This window comes from Triticum dicoccoides, chromosome 6A (genome assembly GCF_002162155.2).
Source record: "Triticum dicoccoides isolate Atlit2015 ecotype Zavitan chromosome 6A, WEW_v2.0, whole genome shotgun sequence".
NCBI lineage: Eukaryota > Viridiplantae > Streptophyta > Magnoliopsida > Poales > Poaceae > Triticum > Triticum dicoccoides.
The window spans coordinates 497,797,623-497,814,617 of record NC_041390.1 but is presented as its reverse complement, the minus strand read 5'-3'; positions in this window follow the sequence as shown (position 1 = coordinate 497,814,617).

The following is a 16,995-nucleotide window of genomic DNA, read 5'->3' as shown; positions in this document are numbered from 1 at the left end:
GCTTGCGAACCATGCCTCATGGGCAAGATGATTAAGACTCCGTTCTCTGGAACAATGGAGCGAGCCAATGACTTATTGGAAATAATACATGGCGATGTATGCGGTCCGATGAGTGTTGAGGCTCGCGGCGGGTATCGTTATTTTCTAACCTTCACAGATGATTTGAGCAGATATGGGTATATCTACTTAATGAAACACAAGTCTGAAATAGTTGAAAAGTTCAAAGAATTTCAAAGTGAAGTTGAGAATCATCATAACAAGAAAATAAAGTTTTTATGATCTAATCGCGGAGGCGAATATTTGAGTTACGAGTTTGGCCTTCATTTAAAACAATGTGGAATAGTTTCACAACTCACGCCACCTGGAACACCACAGCGCAATGGTGTGTCCGAACATCGTAACCATACTTTATTAGATATGGTGCGGTCTATGATGTCTCTTACCGATTTACCACTATCATTTTGGGGTTATGCATTAGAGACAGCTGCATTCACGTTAAATAGGGCACCATCTAAATCCGTTGAGACGACACCGTATGAACTGTGGTTTGGCAAGAAACCTAAGCTGTCGTTCTTAATGTTTGGGGCTGCGATGCTAATACGTCTCCAACATATCTATAATTTTTTATTGTTCCATGCTGTTATATTATCAATCTTGGATGTTTTATAATCATTTTATATCATTTTTTGGTACTAATCTATTGACATAGTGCCAAGTGCCAGTTCTTGTTTTTTCATGTTTTTTACATCGCAGAAAATCAATATCAGACGGTGTCCAAATGCCACGAAACTTTACGGAGATTTTTTATGGACCAGAAGGAACATGTTGGGCCCTGGTTCCACCTGGGGGAGTCCCGAGAAGGGGACAACCCACCAGGGGGCGCCCTGGTGGGTTGTGCCTACCTCGGGTGCCCCTTGGACCGCCTCTTTACTCATTAAATACCCAAATATTCCCAAAACCCTAGGGGAGTTGACGAAATATTCATCCAGCCACCACAGAGTCCAGAACCACCAGATCCCATCTAGACACCATCTCAGATGGGGCTCGCCACCTCCATTGGCGCCTCTCTGATGATGCATGAGTAGTTCTTTGTAGACCTTTGGGTTCGTAGTTAGTAGCTAGATGGCTTCATCTCTCTCTCTCTTGATTCTTAATACAATGGTGTCTTGGAGATCCATATGATGTAACTCTTTTTGCGGTGTGTTTGTTGGGATCTGATGAACTTTGAGTTTATGATCAGTCATATCTTTTTATATCCATGAAAGTTATTTGAGTTTCCTTGATCTCTTATATGCATGATCTCTTATAGCCTCGTATTTCTTCTCCGATATTTGGGTCTTGTTTGGCCAACTTGATCTATTTATCTTGCAATGGGAAGAGGTGCCCGGTAGTGGGTTCGATCTTGCGGTGCTTGATCCCAGTGACAGAAAGGGAGCCGACGCGTATGTATCATTGCTACTACGGATCTTGTCTACATCATGGTCATCGTTCTTATTGCATTACTCCATTTTTCCATGAACTTAATACACTAGATGCATGCTGGATAGCGGTCGATGTGTGGAGTAATAGTACTAGATGCAAGAAGGAGTTGGTCTACTAATCTTGGACGTGATGCCTATGTAATGATCATTGCCTGGATATCATTATAATTATTTGAGGTTCTATCAATTGCCCAACAGTAATTTGTTTACCCATCGTTTGCTATCTTTCTCGAGAGAAGCCACTAGTGAAACCTACGGCCCCCGGGTCTTCTTCCTCATATATTTTCTTGCGATCTACTTTCCCTTTGCATTTTTATTCAGATCTATTAAACCAAAAATACAAAAATACTTTGCTGCACTTTATTTTATTTGCGATCTATTATTTCAATCTACTACAATTGTCTAGCATCGTTACCCGAAAGGGATTGACTGACGAGGACATGTACCTAGGGTAGGGTAATAGACCTGATCTTGACACCTGTCCCAAGGACACCACCCTACAGTCAAAGACATTCAAAGGATAACAAATTCTACCGACTGAAATCACCTCAGGATGTAACTCACTCGCCCATGAGTTCCACTCGGACAACCCAATTCTATTCGACTAGGATATAATCATTCGACCATATCAAAAACCACTCGGAGTACAGAAGATCTAAGGTCACTCTGGATGGCAACGGTCAGGCGTTCACTCCGTAGTCTTAATGATCATTTATATGACTTTAATGCTGACGTTACCAGTAATGTCCCCTCTTTATGTATATTGAACCTTATGTAACGGGGGATGGTTGGGGACCTGGCGCACTCTATATAAGCCACCCCCTCCTCTGAGACAAGGGTTCGCATCCCCTGTAACTTCACCCATAATCCAATCGACCAGCCTCCGGGCACCGAGACATAGGGCTGTTACTTCAACATAGCTAGGATCTTGCCTCCTCATACCTACCCCCATTCTACTGTCAGACTTAGAACCACGACAGTTGGCACCCACCGTGGGGAAGGTGTCTTAGCGACTTTCTGGTGAGGTTGCGATTTCTCCGAGTCCTATCATCATGGTTTCCGGCGGAGGTTTGGCTGAGGGCCGCGAAATCCGTCTCGGCACGCTCATTTTCATCGCCGATGACTCCGCTTGGCTTCAAGAAGCTCCCCTCGACGTCGAGACACTCCCCGTCCGCGGGGCAACGCACTTCCGCGCGTGCGTTCACGGCGTCCTTCTACGGCAGCCGTCGACCCAGTATCGGTCGGCTCCCGCGGTGTCTTCGCTCCCCGCTGTTCGCTGTCGCAAGCGATCCGGTTGGTCGTGACTTTGGCGGTGGGTGAAACATGTGGTGGCATGTCAGTCGGCCACCCCTCAAGTCGCGGCAATCGAGCCTGACAAATCTTTCTACGGCATGTTCGACTGGCTCCGTCGAGACCCAATCCGAGTGCGACAGCAGCGACCCTGCGACGGAAGTCCTGATGGTCGACACGCCGCATAGCCCGCCTGGCATGCATCGCAACGGTGGCGGCGACGGTGGTGGTGATCCATCGCGCATTCACGAGGAGTACCACCCGAAACCCTCTCTTCTCAGCAGAGGGAAGAACTTCACTGCCGCAACATGGAGGCGCTTCACACTCCCATAGTTGGAGAGACCTCTGAGGCTCGGGCCTTCGAGGCAGTGCGCCTGGCCACTTTGGCTGAGCATAGTCGACTGGAGAACCTTTAGCACGCACTCGACGAATGTGCTCGATGGCAGATTCCTGAGTCCAGTTGACGGCAGCGACAACTATTCCCGCTTGAACCACGGGTATACCGCACTCCGATTCAGAATATTACAGCTGCAACCCGTATAGCAGAGTATATTCAGCCGTCCCAATCGAAGGCTGGAAGAGCTTTGATGCAGATCAGAGCGTTGCTCCGGGCAGCAGGAGAGCAGAACACTGTAGTGTCTTAGTCACGTAACAGAATTATAGCAGATCTATGGTGGTAGACACAGTCCAGTCGGCTCACAGCCCAAGATCGCCTCCGCGGCATGAGGGACGTGGGCATCACCAAGGACATTACTTGGGTCGGAACCACGAACAACATGATCATCGGCTCGACCGTGATGACCGTCGTCGAGTGCCTACGCCCCCTCTGAGAGGCGGATCATATGTGCCCCGGCATTATGATGATAGGTGCCCGTACAACGAGGAGCAGAGGATGCCAGTCGACCCAAGAGAGCCAGGGTTTGATGCGAGGTCAATTCTGGTGCAAGGTCTGGTGGACAGGAACCGAGCACAGAGAGAAGGGCAAGACAGAGATCGCCCGACTGGAAGCAGAGTGCATGTTTCTAGTCCCGAGTGTTTTAGCAGAGCCATCAGGGCTACAGAGATCCCTCCTAACTTCAGGTTGGCGACTGGAGTTAGTAAGCTCACTGGTGAATCGAAGCCTGACACTTGGCTTGAGGATTACCGAGTGGCTGTACAGATCGGTGGTGGAAACGATGAGGTGGCCATGAAACACCTTCCCCTGATGCTTGAAGGGTCAGCTAGGGCTTGGTTGAATCATTTGGCTCCGGGCAGTATATTCAGCTGGGAGGAGTTAGCCCGAGTGTTTGTCAGAATGTTCGAGGGCACATGCAAACGACCTGCAGGGTTGGCAGAATTGTAGCATTGTGTGCAAAAACCGAATGAAACTTTGAGGGATTACATCTAGAGGTGGACCACTTTGCATCACACTGTGGAGAATGTGTCTCAGCATCAAGCAGTTTGTGCCTTCAAGGAGGGCGTTCGGTATCGGGAGCTCAACCTGAAATTCGGTCGGACAGGAGACATGACCCTGACCCGAATGATGGAAATAGCCACTCGGTGCGCAAATGGCGAAGAAGAAGACCGACTCCACAGAGGCAAGGGCAAACCACTCGGCCAGGATACTGGAGGAGGTAATTCCAATCGTAAGCAGAAGCGCAAAGCGGAACCTGCGGGTCCTGGAGAGGTTGCGATCGCGACCCAAGGAAAATTTAAGGGAAAACCTAAAGGGCCCTGGATCCCCAAGAAGGTGAAAGATCAAGCAAGAAACAATGTGTTGGATTTGCCGTGTCACATTCACATCAAGAAGGATGAAGAGGGTAATCTGATTAATCCCAAACATACCACTCGATAGTGTCGAGTCCTTATACATCAGTTCCGAGAAAAACAACCTAGTGAGAAAGAGAAGGAATCTGATAAAGATGAGGACAAGGAAGAGGATGATGATGGATTTCCCAATGTCAATTCCACTTTGGTGATTTTTACTGACATTGAAAGTAAAAGTCGACTGAAAGTCATCAACAGAGACGTAAACATGGTTGCTCCGGCAACGATGACGTATCTGAAATGGTTAAAGACTCCCATCACATTCGACCAGTCCAACCACCCGCCGCACGTCACCACCCCCGGGAGGCAAGCGTTCGTGGTCGACCCAGTCATTGGGGGCACCTGATTGACCAAAGTCTTGATGGATGGCGGCAATGGCTTGAACATTTTGTATGCTGAGACCCTCCGAGGGATGGGCATTCCGATGTCCAAGCTCAGAGAGAGCAAAATGCGGTTCCACGGAGTTATTCCTGGAAATAAAGCTGATTCGCTCGGCCAGATCACTCTTGAAGTGGTTTTAGGTGATTCAAAGAATTACCGTAAGGAAAAGGTGACATTTGAAGTTGTGGATTTTCACAGTACCTATCATGCTATCCTGGGCAGAACTGCGTATGCTCGTTTCATGGCTCGACCATGTTACGTGTACCTCAAACTCAAGATGCCTGGCCCTAGGGGCGTGATTACAGTCACTGGTACTCGGCAGCGAGCAGAAGAGTGCTTCCAAAAGGGCTCGAAGATTGCTGATGAACAGATGGCAGCAGTAGAAATGGAAAGAATACAAGAAGACTGCAGATCCGAGTGATTTGTTGAGAGCTAAGAAGCCTACTTCAGAATATGCATTTAAGTCGTTTGGTGAAACAAAGTCAGTTCATATTCACTCGACTGATCCCAATGCTTCTCCAACTCATATCTCAACGACACTCGACAGCAAATAGGAAGAAGCGCTCATCCAGTTCCTCTGTGAGAACTGGGACATCTTCGCATGGAAACCTTCTGACATGCCAGGTGTACCCAGGGGACTGGCTGAGCACCGTTTACGAGTCGACCCAAAAGCAAAACCTGTCAAAGAGCATCTCTGACGGTCCGCCGTGGGGAAAAGAAAGGCAATTGGCGAGGAAGTGGCTTGGCTTCTGGCAGTTGAGTTCATCCGAGAGATTTACCACTCCTAGTGGCTCGCCAACGTCGTCATGGTCCTTAAGAAAGATGATTCACTCTGTATGTGTATTGACTTCAAGCATATCAATCAGGCCTGCCCGAAGGATCACTTCCCTCTCCCCCACATCGATCAAATAGTCGACTCGACTGCGGGATGTGAGCGATTGTCCTTTCTGGACGCATATTCCGGGTACCATCAGATCCGACTATATGGACCCGACGAAATAAAAACAGCTTTTATCACCCCATTCGGGTGCTTTTGCTATGTTACTATGCCCTTTGGTCTCAAGAATGATGGTGCCACATTCATGTGCATGATATAGAAGTGCCTGCTCACTCAAATCAGTCAGAATGTGGAAGCATACATGGATGACATCATGGTTAAGTCACGTAAAGGTTCTGACCTCCTGACTGACCTCGCTGAAACCTTTGCCAATTTGAGAATATATGATATCAAGCTTAATCCGTCGAAGTGTACATTCAGAGTTCCAGGTGGAAAGTTACTCGGTTTCCTTGTTTCGGAATGTGAGATCGATGCAAACCCAAAGAAAGTTGGCGCAATACTCTGAATGAAATGCCCTATGCGCATACACGATGTTCAGAAGCTTACTGGTTGTTTGGCCACTTTGAGTTGATTCATCTCTCATCTCGGTGAAAAGGCATTGCCTCTTTACCGATTGATGAAGAAATATGATAAGTTCGAGTGGACTCCTCAAGTTGACGCAGTGTTTGCAGAGCTCAAAACCCTGCTTTCCCCCCAGCCGGTGCTCGCTGCTCCAATCAGCAAAGAGCCTTTACTGATTTATATTGCAGCCACTGGACAAGTTGTCAGTAGAGTACTCATGGTCGAGCGGGAAGAAGAAGGTAAAGCCTACAAGGTTTAGCGCCCAGTGTACTATATTTCTGAAGTCTTAACTCCGTCCAAGCAGAGATATCTGCATTATCAGAAGCTTGTCTATGGATTTACTTGACCACGAAGAAGGTTGCACATTATTTCTCACATAACTCTATCACAGTCGTCAGCGATGCTCCATTGTCAGAAATTCTGAACAATAGAGATGCAACTGGTCGAGTGGCAAAGTGGGCGATTGAACTCCTTCTGATGGATATCAAGTTTGAGGCAAAGAAAGCAATCAAGTCCCAATCAATAGCAGATTTCCTCATCGAGTGGATCGAACAGCAACAACCGACTCAAGTTCACTTGAATCATCAGACTATGTTCTTTGATGGATCCAAGATGCTGAATGGTTCTAGCGCTGGAGTAGTCCTGGTATCCCCGCGAGGCGACAAACTCAGTTATGTCCTTCAGATTCACTTTGATTCCTCCAACAACGAAGCTGAATATGAAGCACTTCTATATGGGTTGCAAATGGCCATTTCACTCGGCGTCCATCACCTAATGGTCTACGGCGACTCAGATTTGGTGGTCAATCAAGTGATGAAGGAGTGGGACGTCGAGAGCCCAGCTATGACTGGCTATTGCAATGCAGTGAGAGAGTTAGAAAAGAAGTTTGAAGGGCTAGAGCTCCACCACATTCCCCGACTGAAGAACCAGGCAGCGGATGACCTGGCAAAGATAGGTTCCAAGCGGGAGCCCATTCCCAGCAATGTGTTCTTGGAGCATCTTCACACACCATTAGTTCAAGAGGATCCCTTCACGGAAGAGCCCCCGCAGCCTAAGAGTTCTACTGATTTGACTAAAGTTGAAATCCTAGCCGTGGTCGACTTAATCATGGAAGTTTTTGTCATCATTCTTGATTGGACAGTGTCGTATATCGCATATATTCTTAGGAAGGAGCTTCCAGAAGACGAAGATGAAGCACGTCAGATTGTCCGTTGATCCAAAGCCTTCACTGTGATAAGTGGTCGATTGTACAGGGAGAGTGTGACTGGAGTTGCTCAACGATGCATTACCCCAGAGGAAGGTCGAATGATCCTCAATGATATCCACTCGGGAACCTGTGGTCACCATGCATCCTCTCGGACAATTGTGGCCAAAGCATACCAAGCAGGTTTTTACTGGCCACGTGCAAATGAAATGGCAAAAGAAATAGTTGACAAATGTGAGGGATGTCAGTTCCACTCCAACATGTCTCACAAGCCCACTTAAGCTTTCAAGACCATTCCACTCATCTGGCCATTCACTGTTTGGGGGTTGGATATGGTTGGACCCCTGAGGACTGGCAGAAGTGGTTTCACCCACCTGCTTGTTGCAGTCGACAAGTTCACTAAATGGATTAAAGCCAAACCCATCAAGAACCTCGACTCGGGTACCGCCGTCAGCTTCATCAGAGAGTTAACATTCAGATATGGAGTCCCACACAGCATCATCATAGACAACGGTTCAAACTTTGATTCAGATGAGTTCAGAGCTTTTTGTGCTTCCGAAGGCACGTAGGACGACTATGCTTCAGTCGCTCACCCACAATCGAATGGACAAGCAGAAAGAGCAAATGGTTTGATCCTCCAAGGGTTGAAGCCCAGATTGATGCATGACCTCAAGCATGCGGCTGGTGCCTGGGTAGATGAGTTAGTTACCATCAGTACTGTGGGGTCTGAGAACAATGCCAAATCGGTTGACTAGACGGACTCCCTTCTTCATGGTCTATGGAGCCGAAGCCGTGCTGCCGACCGATTTACTCCACAATGCCCCGTGAGTGGATCTTTTCTCAGAGGCAGAAGCAGAACAAGCCCGGCAAGATGTTGTTGATCTTATGGAAGAGGAAAGAGAGATGGACCAAATCAGGTCGGCCATTTATCAGCAAGATCTTTGTCGGTTCCACGCTAGAAACATAAGAGGTCGAGCATTTCAGGAGGGGGACCTGGTTCTCCGAGTGGATTAGCAACGACCACACAAGCTTGCTCCCGCCTGGGAAGGCCCCTTCATAATCACCAAAGTGCTCCACAACGAAGCATATCACCTATACGATGTGGAACACAAGAAAGATGAGCCACGCGCTTGGAATGCAGAGCCACTCTGCCATTTTTATACTTAAGCATTCAGACTGTTGAGATGTAATAAGAAGTACCTTTCAGTTTGTTTATCAAAGACATGGTTTTATAGTCTCCTAAATGATTGTTATTACTTATACATGTGTTCAAAATCCCCCAGTGGGTGGCTTAGTTGCGAATCCAATTCGCCTAAGTTTCAAAAACAAAATCCTACCGAGTGAAGAGCATGCCTCCCACTCGGGGGCTTAGCTGCGAATCCGATTCGCCTAAGTTTAAAAAATCCCACCGAGTGAAGAGCAAGCCTCTCACTTGGGGGCTTAGTTGCAGTCCCGTACTTGCCTAAGTTTAAAAAAAATCCTACCGAGTGGAGAGCAATCCTCCCACTCGGGGGCTTAGCTGCAGTCCCGTACTCGCCTAAGTTTAAAAATCCTACCGAGTGGAGAGAAATCCTCCCACTCGGGGGCTTAGCTACAGTCCCGTACTCGCCTAAGTTTAAAAATCCTACCGAGTGGAGAGCAATCCGCCCACGGGGGGGCTTAGCTGCAGTCCCGTACTCGCCTAAGTTTAAAAAATCCTACCGAGTGGAGAGCAATCCTCCCACTCGAGGGCTTAGCTGCAGTCACATACTCACCTAATTTTAAAAATCCTACCAAGTAGAGAGCAATCCTCCCACTCGGGGGCTTAGCTGCAGTCTCATACTCGCCTAAGTTAAAAACCATCCCGATCCGCAAGGATGACAAGGTGCAGGTCGTGCACAGCACCAAGTGCTCTTGTCCATGACCCACTCGACGAAGCTGTGACACAAGTATAACGCCCGCTCCATCCTGATCCGCAAGGACGACGAGGTGCAGGTCGTGCACAACACCGAGTGCTCTTGTCCATGACCCACTCGACGGAGCTGCGACACAAGTACAATGTGCGCTCCATCCTGATCCTCAAGGACGACGAGGTGCAGGTCGACTGCGATTTTCTCCTTGGAGCTGCGCCACAAGTACAATGTGCGCTCCATCTCGATCTGCAAGAATGACGAGGTGCAAGTCGTCCACGACCCCCTCCTCAGAGTTGCATCACAAGAACAAAAGTCTGCTCCGAGTGAAGATACAAGTTCCATTCGGAAATAAAGACAAAATATTTAAGGAAAAACCAAGTTTAGATAAATCCCACAAGGTTTCGGACCACAGATTAAAGTACTCGGGCATCAAGCCTGAAGGAGTATAACAGTTACAAAACCACTCGGCATACCGAGGCAAATTTAATCGGATCGTAAAAGTTTGTTCACTCCACAGGAGGAGGACTGGCAGGCTCAACGAACTCATCTAGGTCGATTCCATGTGCAATTCGAGTAGCAACAGCAATGAAGGTCTCCATAAAAGACTGGACGTCAAGTCTCTTGGTGTTGGAAACCTTGAATGCTGCTAACTTCTCTTCTTTGGCCTCCTTGTAATGGACGTGAACAAGAGACAGAGCTACGTCAGCACCGCACCAAGCAAAAGATTTCTTTCATTCCCGCACTCGACCAGGGATGTCATTGGGTCGAGTCAGCAAAGAATCGAGGTCATTTTGGAGCATCTCCTTTGGCCAAAGCGTCGTGTCAATCCGCGACATCGCAACCTTCAGTCGAGCGAGGTAGTCTGTAACACTAGCAAGACGGGATTCCAGTCGAAGAACGTTCATGGTAGAATCATCCTTAACAAGGGCATTGATGGGGTCCAATCCTGTCTCGCCGCCCAGTTTCTTCCTCAAAGTTTTGGCAGAATTCTGCAATCACAAAGAACTAATGAGTCGACGGCTTTATGGTGAATCGACGATAGCGAAACAGTCGGACAAGGAAAGGTACCTTCAAGCATAAGAAATAACTTCTTGGCAAGTCCCCCCAGATAAGCCTCCAGGTCATTTCTCTTCCGAGAGAGATCTTCAATCTTGTCCTTCATGGCTACTTTGTCCTTCTTCAGATGGGTCACTTCTTTATTAGCTTCGGCAAGAGTAGTCTTCAGCTTGGCGTTGTCTTCCTCTAATGCCTCGACTGAAGCTAGCTTCTTGTCGGCGAGTGATGTTTTCTCTTGAGCCTCCTTCTGTGCTGCGGCAAGGTCAAGATCCTTCTATGCCAGAGGCTGCCTCATTTTCTCTAAATATATATATATATATATATATATATATATATATATATATATATATATATATATATATATATATATATATATATATATACAACAAACAACACTCGGTTCAGAGGGAAGAATGAGGAGATGACTCGAGAGACAGCCCAATCCCATAGTCGACAAGTTTTTACCTTCCATACCAGCCGTTTCGTCTTTGGCCTTTTGCAAGTTCTGCTTGGACAACTCCAAGTCAAGATTGAGCTGGATCCGCTTCCTCTCGAATTCAGCAAATTGGGATATGAGCTCACAGGATTTCTGAAGTCAGTAAAAAAGATATATCAGTGGACAGAGTCAAAGATTATTCGCTTTCGAGTGAAAAGAATTCTAAGACTACTGCAGAATCAAACATTCAACAGTAGTCTCGGGGACTACACCCAGTGGGTGCACTTAGCATGCCCCCACTGGTCCAGGTTCCACTCGACACGGTCCGTCCGTATCGAGTGGAAGAATGTTAAAAAAAGGAAGAAGCAACAGTTATTCTCATACCACAACCGACTGCCCGCAGTCGACCACGGTCTCGGGGACTACATCTAGTGGGTGCACTCAGCGTTCCCCCACTGGTTCAGGTTCCACTCGACATGGTCTGCCTAGACCAAGTGGAAGAAGTGAAGAACAAGATATTTTTATCAAGACCCCCGCCAAATCACACATTCGACGGCGGCCTCGGGGACTACACCCAGTGGGTGCACTCTGCATGCCCCCACTAGTCCAAAGATACAATCGACACAACCTAGTATACTCAATTGGAAAAACTACTCAACATAAATTGAAACACCCACTGGGTGTGCAGATGCGAAGTGCAGACTGACAAATGGATGTACAATGAAAGTTTTCAGGTAGCATATCCTAACAGAACAAGCATCAAGTTGGAGGGTTAGTCGGAAATCAACTAACCTGGACATTGGCTTGGAGAGCTGCACTAGCATCATAGGCAGCTTGGCTGGTCTCATGCACCGTCTTCATCTGCTCCCTCATCAGGCCTGCTTGGCGTATGGCTTCCTTAGCAGCGCTTGCCTGATCCTCTAGAACGTGATGGGTGACGAATAGCAGAGATGGTGGAACAGATGCAGCAACTTGAGGGTCTGAGGCATGAGGTTGAACAAATGAAACAGGGACATGTGCAGTCAACGATGAAGGGTGTTCACTCAACACTGGAACGACAAAAGTAACAGAAGCCTGGTTGAGGTCTCCGGAGTGCTGAATCACTGGTTCCGTTGCCGGCGTCGATTGGGACGTCTTGCTAGCTGGTGCCTTCCTGCTCAAAGTCCTGCCCCTTGATACGTCTCCGTCGTATCTACTTTTCCAAACACTTTTGCCCTTGTTTTGGACTCTAACTTGCATGATTTGAATGGAACTAACCCGGACCGACGTTGTTTTCAGCAGACTTGCCATGGTGTTATTTTTGTGCAGAAATAAAAGTTCTCGGAATGATCTGAAAATCAACGAAGAATTATTTTGGAATATATAAAAAATACTGGAAGAAAGATCCACGTCAGGGGGCCCACCACATGTCCACGAGGGTGGGGGCGTGCCCCCTGCCTCGTGGGCCCCCGGACGCTCCACCGACCTCAACCTTGACTCCATATATTCACTTTCAGGGAGGAAAAAAATCAGAGAGAAGGATTCATCGCGTTTTACGATACGGAGCCGCCGCCAAGCCCTACACTCTCTCGGGAGGGCTGATCTGGAGTCCGTTCGGGGCTCCGAAGAGGGAATCCGTCGCCATCGTCATCATCAACCTTCCTACATCACCAATTTCATGATGCTCACAGCCGTGCGTGAGTAATTCAATCGTAGGCTTGCTGGACGGTGATGGGTTGGATGAGATTTATCATGTAATCGAGTTAGTTTTGTTAGGGTTTGATCCCTAGTATCCACTATGTTCTGAGATTGATGTTGTTATGACTTTGTTGTGCTTAATGCTTGTCACTAGGGCCCGAGTGCCATGATTTCAGATCTGAACTTATTATGTTTTCATCAATATATGAGAGTTCTTGATCCTATCTTTCAAGTCTATAGTCACGTATTATGTGTTATGATCCGTTAACCTCGAAGTGAAAATAATCGAGATACTTACCGGTGATGACCGTAGTTTGAGGAGTTCATGTATTCACTATGTGTTAATGCTTTGGTCCGGTACTCTATTAAAAGGAGGCCTTAATATCCCTTAGTTTCCAATAGGACCCCGCTACCACGGGAGGGTAGGATAAAAGATGTCATGCAAGTTCTTTTCCATAAGCACGTATGACTATATTCGAAATACATGCCTACATTACATTGATTAACTGGAGCTAGTTCTGTGTCACCCTATGTTATGACTGTTACATGATCGATCGCATCCGGCATAATTCTCCATCACCGATCCAATGCCTATGAGTTTTTCCTATATTGTTCTTCTCTTATTTACTTTTCCGTTGCTACTATTACAATCACTACAAAACCCAAAAATATTACTTTCGCTACCATTACCTTTTGCGATCGTTACCACTACTATCATATTACTTTGCTACTAAACACTTTGCTGCAGATATTAAGTTTCCAGGTGTGGTTGAATTGACAACTCAGCTACTAATACTTGAGAATATTCTTTGGCTCCCCTTGTGTCGAATCAATAAATTTGGGTTGAATACACTACCCTTGGAAACTGTTGCGATCCCCTATACTTGTGGGTTATCAAGAACATTTTCTAGCACCATTGCCGGGGAGCATAGCTCTATTCTTTGAGTCACTTGGGATTTATATCTGTTTATCACTATGAAGAACTTGACAGATCAAACAACCAAGATTTTTCCCTCAACTACGAGGGGAGGTAAGGAACTGCCATCTAGCTCTGCACTTGATTCACCTTCTGTTTTGAGTAAACTTGCGACACCTAAACCTGCTTCTGCTATTAATTCTGATATGTCACATGTTATTGATGATGCCACTTCTGCTATGCACGATACTTATGATGAAACTACTTCTATGCTTGATACTACTGTGCCACTTGGTGAATTTCTTGATGAACAACTTGCTTGGGCTAGAGAGAATGAAATTATTGAAACTGATAATATTGATGAAAGTGATGATGAAGATTCTCCCCCTAGATATGAATTACCTATTGTTCCTGAGGGTTATGTTATGGATGAAGAAACCGCTAGAAACTTTCTTGCTTGCAATGATAGGAGTGATCTTAAAAAACTATTAGCTAAGCTGAAACAAAAATCTCTGAATGCTAGAGTGAAATATGATCCCGCTTATGCTACTTCACCTATCTTTGTTACTGATAAGGATTATGATTTCTCTGTCGACCCTGATATAATTACTTTGGTTGAATCTGATCCTTTCTATGGCTATGAATCTGAAACTTTTGTGGCATATCTTACTAAATTAAATGATATAGCTACCCTGTTCACTAATGATGAGAAAACTCGCTACTATTATATCCTTAAATTATTTCTGTTCTCATTAAAGGGTGATGCTAAGATATGGTTTAATTCTCTTGATCCTGGTTGTGTGTGTAGTCCCCAGGACATGGTTTATTACTTCTCTGCTAAATATTTCCCCGCTCATAAGAAACAAGCTGCTTTAAGGGAATTATATAATTTTGTGCAAATTGAAGAAGAGAGTCTCCCACAATCTTGGGGGAGGCTTCTCCAATTACTTAATGCTTTGGCTGATCATCCTCTCAAGAAAAATGATATACTTGATATCTTTTATAATGGACTAACCGATGCTTCTAGAGATTACCTGGATAGTTGTGTTGGTTGTGTTTTCAGGGAAAGAACAGTTGATCAAGCTAAAATTTTATTGAATAATATGTTGACTAATGAAAATAATTGGACACTTCCTGAACCAACTCCTAAGCCAACTACGAAGAAAAGGGGTATTCTATTTCTCAGTCCTGAAGATATGCAAGAGGCAAACAAATCTATGAAAGAAAAAGGTATAAAAGCTGAAGATGTTAAGATTTTACCGCCTGTTGAAGAAATACATGGTCTTAATTCATCACCTATTGAAGAAACACACGGTCTTGATAACCCAACAAAGGTAGTAAAGGTAAATTCTCTCTATAGATATGATAAAGCTGAAATCCGTCCTGCTAAGTTTGCTATCCAATGTTTGGATGAATTTGATAATTTTATGTTTAAGCAAGAAGATTTTAATGCTTATGTTGGTAGACTATTGAAACATAATGCGTATATGATTGGACACTTGAGTGATCATATGTCTAATGTTAAAGGTGAACTTAAACTTATTAGTAAACATGCTTCTATGGTTACCACTCAAGTAGAACAAGTACTTAAAGCTCAGAATGATTTGCTCAATGATTTGAATAATAAGAACAATGACTTTGTTGTTAGAGTTGCAACTAGAGGAGGTAAAGTGACTCAGGAACCTTTGTATCCTGAAGGCCACCCTAAGAGAATTAGCAAGATTCTCAGAGAACTAATGTATATGCACCTAGTCCTTCTAAAAGGAAGAAAAAGAAAAATGATAGGACTTTGCATGCTTCTAGTGAACCTGTTGTTGACACACCTGAGAATCCCAATGATATTTCTATTTCTGATGCTGAAACACAATCTGGTAATGAACATGAACCTAGTGATAATGTCAATGATGATGTTCATGTTGATGCTCAACCTAGCAATAATAATGATGTAGAAATTGAACCTACTGTTGATCTTGATAACCCACAATCAAGAATCAACATTATGATAAGAGAGACTTTGTTGCTAGGAAGCACGGTAAGGAAAGAGAACCATGGGTTCAAAAACCCATGCCTTTTCCTCCTAAACCATCCAAGAAAAAGGATGATGGGGATTTTGAGCGCTTTGCTGAAATAATTAGACCTATCTTTTTGCATATGCGTTTGACTGATATGCTTAAAATGAATCCTTATGCTAAATGCATGGAAGACATTGTTACTAATAGGACGACATTAACGCCTCCCTCAACACTTTGCCGGATACGATGCTCCCACTTCCCACCACAGCGCTGACCTCACCACTGGCGATCTCCATCCTCCTCCACTATCCCTTTTGATCATCCTCTCCGGCATCTCCTCTGGATCAAGGCAATACCCATCTCTTATGGGTTCCTCTCGTGGATCTACCATTGGCTTGGACTTCTCCAAGGGTAGGGTTTTTTCTGATGAGGTTTTCAGATCTACTGGTCAAATGATCCATCCAATGGGACGAAGGAGGGCTTTCACATTGATTGTGTCCTTTAGCCGCCATGCTTTCCGGTTGTCGGAGGATTCGGTGGCGGCAGCTCTGGAGGCTGTGATTGGTGGATCGGCCATCGATCTTCGGGTTCTTCATGTCAAAGACAAGGTTTTTTCTTTCCAAGTCTCATGCAAGCAAGTTGGCTTTATTATTATGGATCTGTGTTCATTTGCTTGTGGTCTATTCAAATGGTATTTCAATCTTTGGGGCAATGGAGGGCCTAATTGGGTTCGGGAACTTAAGATCTGGCGTAAGGAATGCGATGCTGAGTGGATTCTGATTAGTCCTACTAAACGTAGATCTTCTTTAGGTCTATTGGCCATGCATAAGCCTCCGATTAGATCTTCTCTTAAGTCAGCTACCGCTGTTTAGAAGAAATTTTCTTTTGCCACGTTTGAACAGTATTCTTCTTGCAAAGGTTATAGATATCCTGCTTCTCAACATTGCATTGATACTATTATGGATGGGGGATATTGTTGGGGAACGTAGCAGAAATTCAAAATTTTCCTACGCGTAACACCAAGATCTATCTATGGAGAGACCAACAACGAGTAGAAAGGAGAGTGCATCTACATACCCTTGTAGATCGCTAAGCGGAAGCGTTCAAGTGAACGGGGTTGATGGAGTCGTACTCGTCGTGATTCAGATCACCGATGATCAAGTGCGGAACGGACGGCACCTCCGCGTTCAACACACGTACAACCCGGTGACGTCTCCCACGCCTTGATCCAGCAAGGAGAGAGGGAGAGGTTGAGGAAGACTCCATCCAGCAGCAGCACAACGGCGTGGTGGTGGTGGAGGAGCGTGGCAATCCCGCAGGGCTTCGCCAAGCACCATGGGAGAAGAGGAGAAGAACTTGGGAGAGAGGGAGGGGCTGCACCAAAGGCATAAGGTATGTTTGGGAGGCCCTCCTACCCCACTATATATAGGGATCCCAAGGGGGGG